The 15,531-nt window shown below is 40.9% G+C and overlaps 1 long non-coding RNA gene across 2 annotated transcripts in view; it reads right to left on the bottom strand.

The window, feature by feature from the left end:
* Positions 1 to 15,531, bottom strand: part of LOC122438481 — a 171,939-nt gene that overhangs the window by 18,874 nt on the left and 137,534 nt on the right. For both annotated transcript variants that reach the window (XR_006268569.1, XR_006268570.1), the window contains one exon: positions 6,051 to 6,148. This is a non-coding gene — a long non-coding RNA (uncharacterized LOC122438481). The remainder of the gene's footprint in view (positions 1 to 6,050; positions 6,149 to 15,531) is intronic.

Below are 15,531 nucleotides of genomic sequence, written 5' to 3' on the forward strand. Positions count from 1 at the left end.
GACAGAGGAGCCTGGTGAGGTACAATCCATGGGATAACAAAGAGTCAGACACAACTGAGCAACTAAGACTTTCACTTTCTATAAAAACTGTATAAGCCACACACCCAGGAATTTTGACTCATGAGGTCTGAGTAGAAGATCTAAGGATCTGCATTTTTAAAAAGAATCGCTCTCCAGACTGTGTGCTGTGCTGTCTCTTCAGTCATGTCTGACTCTGTGCAACCCCATGGACTGTAGCCCGCCAGGCTCCTCTGTCCATGGGATTCTCCAGGCAAGAATACTGGAGTGGGTTGCCATGCCCTCCTCCAAGGGATCTTTCTGACTCAGGGACTGAACCCGTGTCTCTTGCATTGGCCAGTGAGTTCTTTACCAGTAGCGTCCCCTGGGAAGCCCAGACTACTCTTTATGAAATCGCCTTTTGAAAAGCCACAGAATGAGGAAGATACTGTGTGTGGTGTAGTCTAAATCATCTCTCCACTCCTATCCCATTCCTTCTCCTCCCCCTCTTCTTCCTCTTCCCCTTCCTTCCTCTCCCTTCTTCTCTTTCTCTCTCTCTCACTCACAAACACACCTACTTTAGTCCATGTGATGAACAGGTCAAGTTTGTCTCTTTGTTACTGCCTAATGAAATCAACAATCTTTCTGGAAGACTGACATAATAGGCTAAAAACAAAGAGGCAGAAATTACTCCCAAACATCAAAAAGGCCCAGGGGGTCTCCAGAGGGTGGCATAAGAGAAACTGAATTGGAAATTGAGTCTGGCTTCCTAAAGACAATTCCCCTATTTTCTTCTAACAAATGAAGCATCCCTGGATTTCGTACTTGGTAGCTCTAAACAGAGTACTCAGAAGGATGCAGAACTGTAATGGGCATAGGAAAAAAGGGGTTATTCAAAAGACATGGAATGTCCTTACATATTTATAATGCATGTGAGCTGAAAACCAGGTGAGACGGGCTAATTAGGAGTATCTTAGACAACAAATGCTGAACTGAACTGGACAACAAAAAGCCATTCGGTCCTTGGAATTTCAAGCTCAGTCTCTAGTCAGATAATATTTTAAAAATCAGAATTCAGGCTATTGTTTTGAAAAATACATCAGATAGAAATGAGAGTAGACAAATGAGAGATTTATAATACCCATGGTACACAGCTCATAAATTGACTGCCCTTTTTATCTCTGCAGCCGGAGAAATGGGGAAATTCTGAAAACCCCAGAAGAAATAGGCAGGATGTCTAAGTTAAGAATGCAAGGGGGAAGAGGACTCCCTATTAAAACAAAACACTGCCCCCTTTGCCCTGCACATATCATAACTTACCTGCTTTATTCATTCTAGCTGGGCTTCTCCAGGTGATTTATTAGTTGGTCTGAATTTAGCACAGAAGGAAAGACAACTAGAAAGTGGTTCCCCACAGTATATTTCATGAATCTTACTTTCCTCTTAAAATTCACACACTGTGATTCCCTGTGTTATCATTATCTTGTCTCAGACATAAGCACCTTCCATTATAATTACGAGAGCCAAGTCTGGATGAAAGTTCCTTATCATTGATTTTAGCACAACTAAAACCAAATGAAATCTGTCCCTCCTTACCACAAATTTATGAAATAATAAGGGGCTTCATTAATTCAAAACCACAGAACCCTTTGAGCATGCCTACTGCTTTCCTTTTTCCAGGTCTAATGTGCCTTTTGCAAAGCTGGAGGCTGGGGGCCACAAACAATCTTAACTCTTCAGGTGAGAAAATATCCTCTCCTTACAGGAAGGACTCTGTCCCCATGGGTCTAACAACATACCAAAACCATAACAATACAACACCATGGTGTCCGTACAATGGGAATTATATACATACAGTAATGGGACAGTCATGCCATCTCAAAGGAAAAGAAATGGTTTAGATCCATGATACATTCTGGGATGATAAATCAGAATGCAGCTAAAGATAGGGCAGCATAATATGGAAGCTAGCCCAAGGGGAAACCGTTAAAACATAGATAACACTGGGTTAAAGCTACAGAAAAATGAAAAGGGAAGAACCAAGCTGTTTAAACATTAAACATTTGTTTAAATATTAAAGTAAAGTTAGGATGACAGCAAAATCGATATTAAATCAGGCCTGGAAACTTTTATGACCTCAAACCCTGGGCTTCCTAACTGCTAGTGTCATAAATGATGTCACTTTTCAGCGTAGTCGTGGCTGCCAGCAGGCAGGTCAGAAATGCCAGCTTTCATTTAAATTGTCCATTTGTGATGTAATTTAGCATTTACTCTCAGGGACAAATGTCACCACTCTCTGGGCACCAGCCCCTGAAAGTGCTGCTGTAAGCAAAATACTTCCCCTCCTGATTTCATTCCGCCCCCAACAGCATGCTTTCCAGAGGGGCCTGTGGGTTCTCCTGGGTTTGAACAAAGATTTGAGGACCATATAAATGAGGTAAGACTCTTTTCCAGTTGGTGAAGACAGAGATTTTGAGGACACTCTTCTGGGGTGAAAGGAAAGGGAGCTGTGGAAAGCTGTACCTGCTATAGAACATTTCATGAGCAGGCTGGGATTGGAGGCCTGTGACGTGGACACGTGGGGTTTCAGCCAGGGGCTGTCTTGAGGTACCAGCTGCACAAGGGAACTTGCTGGAAAGATGGAGGGAGACTTCTTTTGTTCCCAACCTCAGCCCCTTGATTCTTAGTCCCATCTTCCTCCTCTCTCCAAGTACCTCCCCAGGCCTTGTTATGTTGACTTCTGCAAGCTAAGTTGCTTCAGTCATGTCGCCTCATCCACTGCCTGCTCAGGACGGGAACCTGGAACTTCACAACAAGCACAAAGCAGCATGCAAACTAAAGCAGTCCCAATCCACTACAGCTGCAATTATGGAAGTTCAAAGGCGATTATGGAATCAGAGGCGATCCAGATTTCTACAAATGGCATAGAGTCGTTACACTATAAATTTCTTAATCACAAAAGTCACTTCAGCCCCAAATTCTAGAATTTTAATTTCATTTTGCAATTTTCATCTGCTTGGTTTAGAATAGGACTCTCCCTCCGCAAAGCAGATATCCCTACACTTTTGGTCCACTATAAACATATGGACATGATCCTTCCTGTAAAAGAGATGTGTTCCAATAAATGTTGGTTGTAATAAATGCCTCTGTTTTCTGTCTGCTCCAGTTCTGTCAAATTTGTGTTCACAAACGGAGGTAGACAAGGAAATTATCCAAGAGAGACGCAGTTGTAATTAGAACAGCATAAACAAAACACAGTGCTGATTTTTATAGGTGGAAAACAATGTCTTCGATCCACGTCCTATGTAGCCATTTCCCTGGAGAGAATATGTCATTTTTATTTTTCATCCAGAATATGAAGGCCTGATGTTTTGCTCTGGGGGCAAGGGTGGGAGGATTGTTGCAGAGGGGTTATGAGAAGGGGTAGCCTCCAAAGGCTTGTAAAAAAATCAAAGTTTGAGGTTTTTTTTTTTTTTAAGTATATACTCCCTGACAGCTTCTAATACAACAAGGAAAGGCTCTTAGGTAAGCAAAAGATGATTTGCATTTAGGCTCACAAAAGCAAGAGTGTTTATAGCCAGTTCTAGGAGCAGGTTGTGATGGTGACCTTTATGTCACAACACAGGCAAACTCTAGCAGGTGACGCCTATGAAAGATTTAATGTCTGCTCTGTGGAAATGTTTCTTTTATGCAGGCACGGGGTTTAATCACTTTTGTCAACATTTAATAGATCCTATTTTTACTTACATAGAGGTTGGAGCAAATAAGAAAATCTATTTAATCTAGAGTTCTAACATATCAGGCTCTGCCTTTGAGGAGATTCAGTGTCCTTTCCTATTCAGGTGTATAAATTTACCTTATTACGTTACTTGACTTTAGTGTAATAACACCAAATTTCTATTTATTAACTGGGTTATTTTCAGTTTTAAGTAACTGAAAACCCAATCAAATTCATTCAAACAACAAAAAAGCTTCATTGCCCTGGGTAACTGCTAAGCCCAGAAAGGCAGAGTAGCTTCAGGCATGGTTCCCTTCAGGTGTGGATTTTTACTAAATTAAAGCCTTCCAGGGGAGCCTGAAGCACCCAGGACAGAAGCATCACCCCGGAGTGTATGATCCTTGGGACAGTTTGGAAATGGAAGCTGTTGCCTAAACACTGGCCAAAGGTCTTTCTCTTTTTAGCTGGAGCAGCAGAGGAGTTTTTTTTTTTTTAAGTAGTAGCTGATTTCAATGAACCAATGCAGAGTAACTGCAGCAAGTTTGTCGCCTTATCAAACCCCTGATGAATCACTGAATCACTCAAAAACATGTATTTTCAGCAATGTAAGTTTCCTGTTTTCAAAGAACTTTAAAGACAGCATTCGATATAAAGCATTTGATATACTACCATCATGATAATACTGAACTTGCATAATATGTTTTGGACTTAAAAGTTGCCCTTGTGTGTGTGTGTGTGTTAGTCACGCAATCATGTCCAACTCTTTGCCACCCCATGGATTGTACCTGCCAGGCTCCTCTGTCCATGGAATTCTCCAAGCAAGAATACTGGAGTGGGTAGCCATTACCTTCTCCAGGGGATCTTCCCGACCCAGGGATTGAACCCAGGTCTCCCACATTGCAGGCAGACTCTTTACCATCTGAACCAACAGGGAAGCCCTAAAGTTGCCCTTGGATTCCTCAAAAAGAATTCACCTAACCCCCTTTCATTCAGAAGAACCTTGAGCCCTTCAGAAGGCTCACAGCTGTGCTCTATCTTCACTGCCCCGCAGACCCAACGCATTCCTGCTGACAACAGTGAACACTCAGTTTCATCTCAGCTGTGGCAAGGATGCTCCGATGGCCCACCTCCAAAGCCATGATGGCCTCTTCTGTTATCCCGTCCGTGAGGATGCTGGTTCCCCACTTCACACATCAAAGTTCTCGTGTGGTTCAGGCTGAAGGCTGAGTGTAGGTGGTTTCCAGGAAAGAAAACGGAACATGCAGCAGATGACTCTGCTACACAAGGCCGTGAAGGAAAAGGACCAATATGCCAAGAAGTCTGGTGGTCTCCTCACCTCCTTGATCCCCTAACTAAGAAGGAGAGATGACAAGGAACCCTGTTCCCTCTTTGGCCGAAAGATGGGGCCTGGAGAGTTTGCTGAACCAAAGGTGTATTCCCTCCATCCCCCAACCTCAGCCACCTTACAGTCCCAATTGCCCAGCTGAGCCCAAAGAATTCCTCGTGGCTATAAAGTTTCTCAAAGCCCAGAAGCACTGGGTTCACAGTGAACCCTCATTAAAGTGTGCTCCTGTAGCCAGACTGTCAGTTTCAAAAGAAAACTCCTTTTAATTTTAACTAGAGCACTGGGCATCAGAAACAGTGGAGAAAGGGGATTCATTTATGAGTTTCTATGGCAGATTATGGGTTTTATTTGCTCCTTTACACCACTTCTCAGTCTGTCATTTTGGTAAGGTTAACCCCAGTGTAAAATGTTCCCGTAATTATGCTCGGAAACACTCCCAGCCTGCCGCATGCCAATAAATGCCTGGAATAACTGTCAGGCTAAATGAATCCCATTTGGACAAAATGATTATTGAAAGTTATTTTAGTTCCCTATTAAGCAGTTGCGGAACAGAGCTGTAATCAAAATGTTTATTTCAATTAGAATTATTATGGTCAATAAAAAGCTCAAGTAGAAAGTAAACTACACTTTATCAAATAAAGTAAAGGCCACAGCTAGTTAAACTTCTTGTTTCACATGGCCTCTATCCTGGAGTCTGACAAGAGGCACATTATCAGCCTTTTCCATAGTATATTAACAGCTATTATAGCCCAACCTCTATCTAGCAGATCCAGAGTCACTTGCTCTGGGTGGACAAAAACCCCAATTCTTTCTTGATGGTTACCATGGCAAGCAAGAGGGCATGAGCCCGTCTGACTCTGAAGCAACACAGTGGGGGCGCACCCCTCACATTGAATGGCTGAGAAAAGGCCATGGGGGTTATAATGCCAACAGCAGTATTTATTCATTACCCTGTCCCCAGGACTGGCTGTACACAAACATTCTCCTTACTATAGTACTGATTTCTCTTCTTGTGGATCCCAGGAAAATGCTTTTGCTTATTCAGTCAATGCAGTCATCCTCATCAGAAAGCAGCTTTTGGGGGTTTTCTGTTTGGGGAGAAATACAATAAAATACAATATAAAATACAAAATACAATAAAAATAAATACAATTTATTTCTATCCTACGATAATCTGCCCTTGAAGTGAAAGTGTGGGTTGTTGTTGCTGTTTAGTCCCTAGGTTGTGTCCAACTCTTTTGCAACCCCATGGACTGTAGCCCGCCAGGCTCCTCTATCCATGGGATTTCCCCGGCAAGAGTTCTGGAGTGGATTGCCATTTTCTTCTCCAGGGGAATCTTCCCGACCCAGGGATTGGACCTGCATCTCCTGCATTAGCAGGAGGATTCTTTACTACTGAGCCACCAGGGAAGTCCCGAAATCTTGGGTACACACAAGCAAATTACTTTTTCCCCATAAATCACAACAGTTTCAGTCATAATCCTCTATGGCTAGAAGTATTGTGTTGTTCTTATAAATTCCAGTGCCCAGGCCATACCTAAAGTCAAGTCAGAATCTCTGAAGTGGGACCCAGGCAACAAGGGTTTTTAAAGTTCTCCAGGACATTCCAATATGCAATTACTGGTGGTAATTCTACTCTAGGACAGTGGTTCTCAAAGTGTGGTCCCTGAACCAGCAGCATCAGCATCACTTTGAAAGTTGTTAGAACTGCAAATTCTCAGCCCCCATCTGTTAGTTACTTTATCAGAAGCTGGTATGGGGCCAAACAACGTATTTTAACAAGCCTCCTGGTGAGTCGTGTTATCTCCTGATGCATGCTCAAGTCTGAGAACCATTTCTATAGGGGATCTTCTTTGAAGAGGAAAATAGAGCCAGAGATGTTTTATCACTAACTCACATATTAAGAGAAGTCAGCATTTACCCCTAATAGAACAGGAGCGATTAATAAACCAACAGTGTCCACCGATTGTCTGCCTGAATGTTAAGACAAAGCATCTCTTAATTTCCACCTAGACAAGGAAGAGAGTCTCTAAGAACCATCATCAGAAAAGCCAGGTTTGGTTGTATAATGAGGAGCCAATGAATTCACAATCTACAATCACAGTGTGAAAGGAAGCTCAGATGGACAGAATAATAGGTAAGCTAGCTCAAAACCAAAGCCTTGAGTCAGGTAACCGTTTGCTTCACCACTTTTCTTACTACGTACAGCAGTTCTTCTGACTTCTCATTTCTAGCTTCCCAAGGTCCCCAGGATTCTCAGAGTACCTCAGAACAGTCAAGGAAATTAATTCATGCTGAGATCTAAATGACCAACAATGACTTTGTGTTCTTACATTTCCTTGTTTTATTTGGATGTTAAACAATGTTCCTACAATATCGATACTTGGGCACTCCTTGCATGCCAATTGCTGGTCTAAGCCTTTACAAATATATTAACTCATTGAACATGCATAACAATACTATAAAATAAGTACTAGTTTATACCATTTCACAGGTGAGGAAACTGAGGCAGAGACATTAAGTAGTTGTCCCGAGGTCATGGCCTAACACCAGGCAGCCTAGCTTTAAAGCTGAACCATTAGGCTAAACATCCTTTCAGAACAAGTGGGCTTTCAGACATGGAACTCTTGGGCTGGAAGATTTGGGGGAGTAGCTCTTTAAGAGCTATTCTCTCCACATCTGGTAGCTAATTGCCAATTCTATCTAAATATCAAGTCAGATTGGCAATACATTTCCCACTTTAGTGGGTTGTTCTCTCTTTAGAAAATGTGTAGTGCCAGCTTTGTCTTCATAAACTTATCCTGTTCCAGCTATTTCCCTAAATATTAGACTAATCCAGATAAAAATTCTGAACTAATTACCTTAGAAGGATTTGCTTTTCTTATAAAATTATGATTCAAGTCTAGGGCTTCCAAGACATAGTTCTTCAAACTCAGAAGCATCACAGAAGGAGTAGGTTGTGAAGCCCAACATCATCTCCTCTGAACAGAGCTGTCTTGGCTTGAGTGGAGGAACAGAATAAGGTTTGAATTTTTCACTCCTACTTTTTCTCCCCTTAAGTCTTTGTTAGTCTTTTTTTCATGAAATAGTGTTGAATTTGACAGAGGCATCACATTATGGCTTATGGCAAGTCTGTCAAAAAGAGACTACACAGTTCAATTTCACCCAATGTCTAAAGACCACGGAATCCAGTGGTTTGTTGTTAACCCATAGAGTGCTTACTTAAGTACTGCACCTCAGCATCTTCTTGGCAAAAGACTTCTTGAACTGGCTGGGGATGAGCTGGGGAAGGGCTCGGGTGGCAGCTCTGAGTAATCTTCAATTTTTATCCCTTGACACTTTAATTAAGATAATTTAACAGCCTGTTAAGCACAATATGCAGAATTTCCCACCAGAAACCAATGAGGAAAGAGTCTTGGGGAACAGAGAGATACGTGCGAGGATGGAGATCCAGGCAGCACAGAGTTGGAAGGAGTCAGGGTTATTATTCAACCCAAGGACTGTGACTTTCCCAAGGTCACACAGTTAATTAGTGGACTCCCCGGATCCCACACTGTATGACATGCTGTGGGATGTTAAATGGGACTCTTCAGGCGTAACAAATTGTGTGCACTTTTCTAGAAAATCTCAGCGTCTGACCTCAGAAATTCAGTCAGTTTAAGCAAAGCCTTGCAATGGGAGAAAGGCTGAAGGAAATATCAATGACATGAGTCAACACCTCGCGATCTTGTTTCAGAACGGGAAGGGGTCGCCGGCTACAGTCAGAGAACCGCTGTCTCATCTTGTGTCCTGGTTTTACTGTGTGACCCGCACAGCAGCTGCCAGCATCCTGGGTACTCTACAGATACATTAGGGCTCCCCAAGCCTCTATCTGCGAGGCAGTTTAGAAAAGCACCTCCTACTCAGGCTTGTGCAATCAGAAGTAATACCTATGCCCTGAAACATTTTAATCAAAAGACACTGTCAGCTCTGACATTCAGAAGCTTAACTCTCTGGCTAAAGTCAGAGAAGAAGGAATATTATATCTCTTATGTAAAATCTAAAAAGAAATGATACAAATGAACTTACAAAGCAGAAACTGACTCACAGACTTAGAGAACAGACTTATGGTTGCAGAGGGGTGGTAAGTGGGGGAGGATGGAGGGAAGGGATAGCCAGGGATTTGGGGATGGACATGTACACACTGCTATATTTAACATGGATAACCAATAAGGACCTATTGTATAGCTCATGGAACTCTGCTCCATGTTACGTGGCAGCTTGGATGGGAGGGGAGTTTGGAGGAGAACAGATACACGTATATATGTATGACTGAATCTCTTTGTTGTTCACCTGAAACTGTCAACAACATTGTGTGTTAGTCAGCTATACCCCAATACAAAATGAAAAAAAAACAAACAAAAAAAAACAGAACAACAACAAGACCCTAAAAAGCTTATTTTTAAATTCTACCTTTTGAAAATAAGAGTTTGCAGTCTGATAGATAATATGCATTTGCCCTAAAAGTAGATGGCATTTACCCTATTCTCCAGAAATTATGCTATTAGTACTTTGATATGTGCTCAGCACTTATTAGGATTCATTCTGATTATTTATTTCCAGCTTAATTGGCTAGATGCATACATATATAAAATATAAAAATATACATGATGGATTTCAAATCCACTTGTAATAGACTGAGAACTTCACAATGCAAGCTCTTAGATTCTGGGTACCACTAACCCCTTTTTTCACATTTAGGAGTCAAGAAAAAAGAGAGTGGGCAGTTTTAGGGTAAGAGACTAAGTTAGGGAAAGTCAAGGATCGAGGTGAGCCAGGGCAGGCTAGCAGGGGAGGCAAGGGTCAGAAATTCTGGCTTAGTTTAAAAGGAAATGACCCACTGTTCAAAAAAACTTTATGATAACTGGGCAAAAGTAAAATAGAGGGAAGGGAGAAACGCATGTGTGTGCAAAAGCATGGAATTGCAGAAGTGCCTAGGGATCACTGAGGAGCTCAATTAGATGGGGTCAATGGTTGGGGTGGATGGTGGAAAGAGACAATAAGGATATGATGGGCAAATGGGCAAAGTTAGTTGAGACTAGATGGTGAGAGTCTTCCTCATCTTCCCTGAAGCCTTCTCTGACTACACAGGCACTGAATCACACCTTCCTGTGAAACTTCTAACCTGTATTACCCGAACCTTAAAGTCACTGGTACTTAATCAACAGATTCCATACTGTTACTTAACTCTGTATTTTATGTTTTCTCATGTCTTTATTTTGACTACTTGAGAACATTATCAACAATTTCCAGGGGAGGACTTTCCTTCAATAGTTGTGACTATAATAGGAAGATACATGACACCTTAAGCAATAATGACAACAGCTGATAAGGAATTTCTACATACAAAAGTTTCTTGTGCATTGCAGCTAATTCTCAAAACAATTCTATGAAGCACATAGCATTTCCATTTTTTAAATGGGTAAACTAAGGCAGGAGAGGTTAAGTAGCTTGCCCAAGGTCACAGAGTTCTAAATGGAGAAACCAGGATTTGAAACTGTCTGATTCTTTTGCAACCCCATGACTGTAGCCCTCAAGGTTCCTCTTCTCTGGGATTTCCCAGGCAAGAATACTGGAGTGGGTTGCCATTTGCTCCTCCAGATGATCTTCCAACCCAGGGATTGAACCTGCATCTCCTGTGTTGGCAAGTGGATTCTTTACCACTGAGCCACCACTCAGCCTGCCAATTCAGGAGATGCAAGTTTGATCCTTTGGTTGGAAAGATCTCCTGGAGAAGGAAATGGCAACCCACTCCAGTATTCTTGCCTGGAAAATCCCATGGACAGAGGAGCCTGGTGGACTACAGTCCATGGGGTCACAAAAGAGTCAGACATGACTTAGGGACTAAACAACAACAGTCTGATTCCAGTGTTTGTGTTTTTTAAACCACGACACTTTACCCATTTGCCAGCAGGTGCTTAAGAAATCTTTGCTGAATGAATGGGATGAGTGGGTATCAGATAAATTATTTTAAAAAATTTTAGTCCATTACTTGAAATGCTATGAATACATTATTTAATTCTTCAGCAACTAAGAGATTTTCTTTACCAAGTCACCAATGGGCAGCATATTCAAATGAAAATAAAAATCCTATGAGTATTTTTCAGTAGAGATCTATGAAGAAGAAACCTTGTTTCATGAGCTTGATAATTATCAACTTTTTCCAGGCTTCTGGGCTTTTTTCTCTAATATATACAGAAAGTTTTCTGAATGTTTGTCTTCTCTTCCAGGGACTTAGGCAATCTGATATTACTCTTCATCTCAGAAACATCTCAATAATAAAAACAAGAAATTATCCCTGCAAGATCAATAGGGAAGGGCTTGGAAATGCTACATAGCTGGCAGCTGATGGTAAAAGATCAATCAATCCTCCAATTCAGAGAACAGCCTGGGTGGAGCCGTCATCTCTGGCCATCCACCCAGATACGAGGAGCCAGGAAACTTTGAGAGAAGGGCTCAGAGAAGATTTCCATTAGAATCCTACAATGATGGGTGGTGGGAGCCTCTGGAGCTGCAGAATTGCACCGTGCTATTTCACAGCCAACTGCAGGCCCTTGGAAATTGGAACCTATTACAAGTCACCCTTGGCCGGGAAACAGGATGAACAAAAAATGAAGGCGCTGACAGTTTTGACAAGTGCCAGAACAAAATGGAAGTCGGGAAAACAATCAAAAGAATGCAAGCAATGTGACATTCCTGCATCCTTGTGAGAGAGGCGGCGGCTCCTCTCTTAAGGAAAAGCCCTTGCTCCTAACAACATTCTGCCAAGATAAGAAGTCTTCCCATGCAATCCCCTTTCTGCAAAGCAGCTGTGCAGGAAAAGTACCATTCTTTCCCATGATTCTTGTGTGTTTTGACTGATGCCTGTGAAAGAGTTTAAACTCAGTCAGGCTTTCGAGAGTTGGACAAACAAATCTTGCCCAGAAATGTCAGGCTTCAATAAACTATCATGTCAGTGTCTCAATTTCAGCTCAGTGTTTAGACTGGAAGGAAAGCAGATGAATTAAGCAAACCGTTAACTCGTACTAACATATATTCATGTTTGATCACCATGTAAATGACCAACGGCTGCCAGATCACCAATCATATAGGTTACAACAGAAACAACTACAGAGCAATAAGACTATAAAAGATGATAGACATGATATAGTTTAGCATATGAATGAAAAATGTTCCTCAAGATGGCTGTGGGAACTGGTCACTTATTCTAATAATATGGCTGTTCATTAAGACATAAGAATGTTTGTGAAGTACACAAGCCAATGTTAAATGCAATGCTGGAAAACAAACCCTGTCACTAACTAGCTATGTCATCTTGGAAACACAAGTAAACTTAAGGTTTACTTAACCTCCCTGACCTTCCGTATCTTCACCAGTAAAATATGTATATTAATTTCTTTGATGTCTGAGGGAAATATGTTTGTATGCCAAAAACTTAATATCTTTGACATCTAGAAAGTACTCAGTAAATGATGGCTATAAAAATTATCATCACTAATGATAATAATGAAACAAGATCAGTTATTAAATAGCTATAGAATCTTGAGCAGTTACTTAACCTCTCTGACTCTGGGTTCACTCATTTAAAATTGAGGTATGTTATACATCATAGAAACTTCCCATGTGGCTCAGTGGTAAAGAACCCCTCTGCCAGTGCAGGAGCATTGGGTTCAATCCTTGGGTCAGAAAGATCCCCTGAAGAAGGAAATGGCCACCCACTCTAGTATTCTTAACTGGAAAACTCCATGGATAGAGGAGCCTGGCAGGCTACAGTCCATGGGATCACAAGGAGTTGAACATGACTTAGTGATTAAACAACAACAACACTTCATAGGGTTGTCAAGGAGATAAATGTGAAACTATGAAAAGCGTCCATTGTAGTACTAGGTACACAATAGGTGCTCAATAGATGCAACTTTTTCAGTGACACTTATATTGCAATATGAGCTTATTTAATCCACAAGTGGGAGAAAAGTGAGAATAAAGTATCAAATCCACTTTTACCAAGAAACTATTTGTCTCTCTGTTTAAAACCCTATTATAATCTGTTTAAAATATAAAATAAAGATTAAATCTTGATGTAGATTAAATTTGTAGTTAGAAACACCAGACATAAAAATGCATTCTTATGTGTTATATTTATAATGGAAAATAAATAAAATGCCTGCAAGTAGTAAGAAATTAGAACATAGAAGCTGTTGAAATAAAAGTTATAGTGATGAGAGTCCATTCACATAATTTCACGAATTTCTTCCTCTTTTATTTCTGTGATGAGTCTATAAAAGATGCTGGCCCTTCCCCCAAAAAAGTGCAAAATCCAGGCTTTCAGCTAGAAAGCAAGTGATCAGGAATTCTAGAAGGAATAAATAAATCTGTCTTCATTAATTAAGACTAAATAAAATACAGTACCTTGTGATTGTGACAAAAATCAAAAGATACTTCGATGTCATCTTCAAAAGCTTTTGACTCTGGAGAATCTTCAGAGTCCTTCATACTCTGGCATGTTTTAATTCTAAATTTAGTCTATTGACACTTTCAAGAAAGTGGGCTGCCGTCTATGGGGTCGCACACAGTCGGACACAACTGAGGTGACTTAGCAGCAGCAGCAGCAGCATAGCAGTTACAGGAATGGATAAAGATTGGGAATAAAGTATCCAATTGAACCAATTAATCAGCGATAATTTAAATGATATTTCTTATAAGTTCTATTTTGGATATCTAGATATGCATAAATACTATAAGATATCTTAATAAAGGATAAAGGTTTTTTTTATCATTTTAGGAAATCTTTGAGAATGCTAGTTTCTCAGTTAACTAAGTTAACTCTTAGTCACTAAGTCTGCCTGTTTGCATAACTTGGCAGCTAACCCAAATTATGGAGAGCACAGGGGAGGAAACAGCCACTTGAATATTGAGCTCGTAAATCTAAATACAAAAACTGATCATCTTCCACATAGGGGATTAAGTATTGGCATCACATGCAGGGCTCTTTCAAACTACACACAAAAATGCACACACACATACACACACACATCAAAGATGCTGGCCACCCATCTAGATATTATACAGATTTCTCTTGGAAGGAAAGTATATAGGTTGGAAGAGAAACATACACACACATACACATAGACACACACACACACACGATTCTGATACATCCCCTCTTCCAACCACTGAGTTGTTGTTCAGTCGTGTCCGACTCTCTGTGACCCCACAGACTGCAGCACACCAGGCTTCCCTGTCCTTCACTATCTCCCAGAATTTGCTCAAACTCATGTCCATTGACTCAGTGATGCCATCCAATCTCATCCTCATCCCCTCCTCCTCCTGCCTTCAATCTTTCCCAGCATCAAGGTCTTTTCCAATTAGTAGGCTCTTCAAATCAGTTGGTCAAAGTATTGGAACTTCAGCTTCAGCATCAGTCCTTCCAATGAATATTCAGGGTTGATTTCCTTTAGGATTGACTGGTTTGATCTCCTTTCAGTCCAAGAGACTCTCAAGAGTATTCTCCAACACCACAGTTCAAAAGCATCAATTCTTAGGTGCTCAGTCTACTCAGAGTGGATGGTCCAACTCTCACATCCATGTTTGACTACTGGAAAAACCATAGCTTTGACTATACAAACCTTTGTTGGCAAAGTGATGTCTCTGCTTTTTAATAGATTCATCATAGCTTTTCTTCCAAGGAGCAAGTGTCTTTTAATTTCATAGCTGCAGTCACCATCTGCAATGATTTTGGAGCCCCCCCAAAAATAAAGTCTCTTACTGTTTCCATTGTTTCCCCATCTATTTGCCATGAAGTGATGGGACCATGATCTTAGTTTTATGAATGTTAAGTTTTAAGCCAGCTTTTTCACTCTCCTGTTTCACCTTCAACAAGAGGCTCTTTAGTTCCCCTTTGCTTTCTGCCATTAAGGTGGTGTCATCTGCATATTTGAGATTATTGATCTTTCTCCCAGCAATCTTGATTCCAGCTTGTGCTTCATCCAGCAAAGCATTTCACATAATGTACTCTGCATATAAGTTAAATAAGCAGACTGACAATATACAGCCTTGACGTACTCCTTCCCCAATTTGGAACCAGTCTGTTCTATGTCCAGTTCTAACTGTTGCTTCTTGAACTGAACACAGATTTCTCAGAAGGCAGATAAGGTGGTCTGGTATTCCCATCTCTTTAAGAATTTACCACAGTTTATTGTGATCCACACACTCAAAGACTTCAGTGTAGTCAGTGAAGCAGTAGATGTTTTTCTGATATTCCCTTGCTTTTTCTATGATCCAATAGATGTTGACAATTTGATCTCTGGTTCCTCTGCCTTTTCTAAATCCAGCTTATACATCTGGAAGTTCTTGGTTCATGTATTGCTGAAGTCTAGCTTGAAGGATTTTGAGCGTTCCCTTGCTAGCATGTGAAATAAGTGCAATTGTGTGG

The sequence above is a fragment of the Cervus canadensis genome, chromosome 3 (genome assembly GCF_019320065.1).
Source record: "Cervus canadensis isolate Bull #8, Minnesota chromosome 3, ASM1932006v1, whole genome shotgun sequence".
In the NCBI taxonomy this organism is placed as follows: domain Eukaryota; kingdom Metazoa; phylum Chordata; class Mammalia; order Artiodactyla; family Cervidae; genus Cervus; species Cervus canadensis.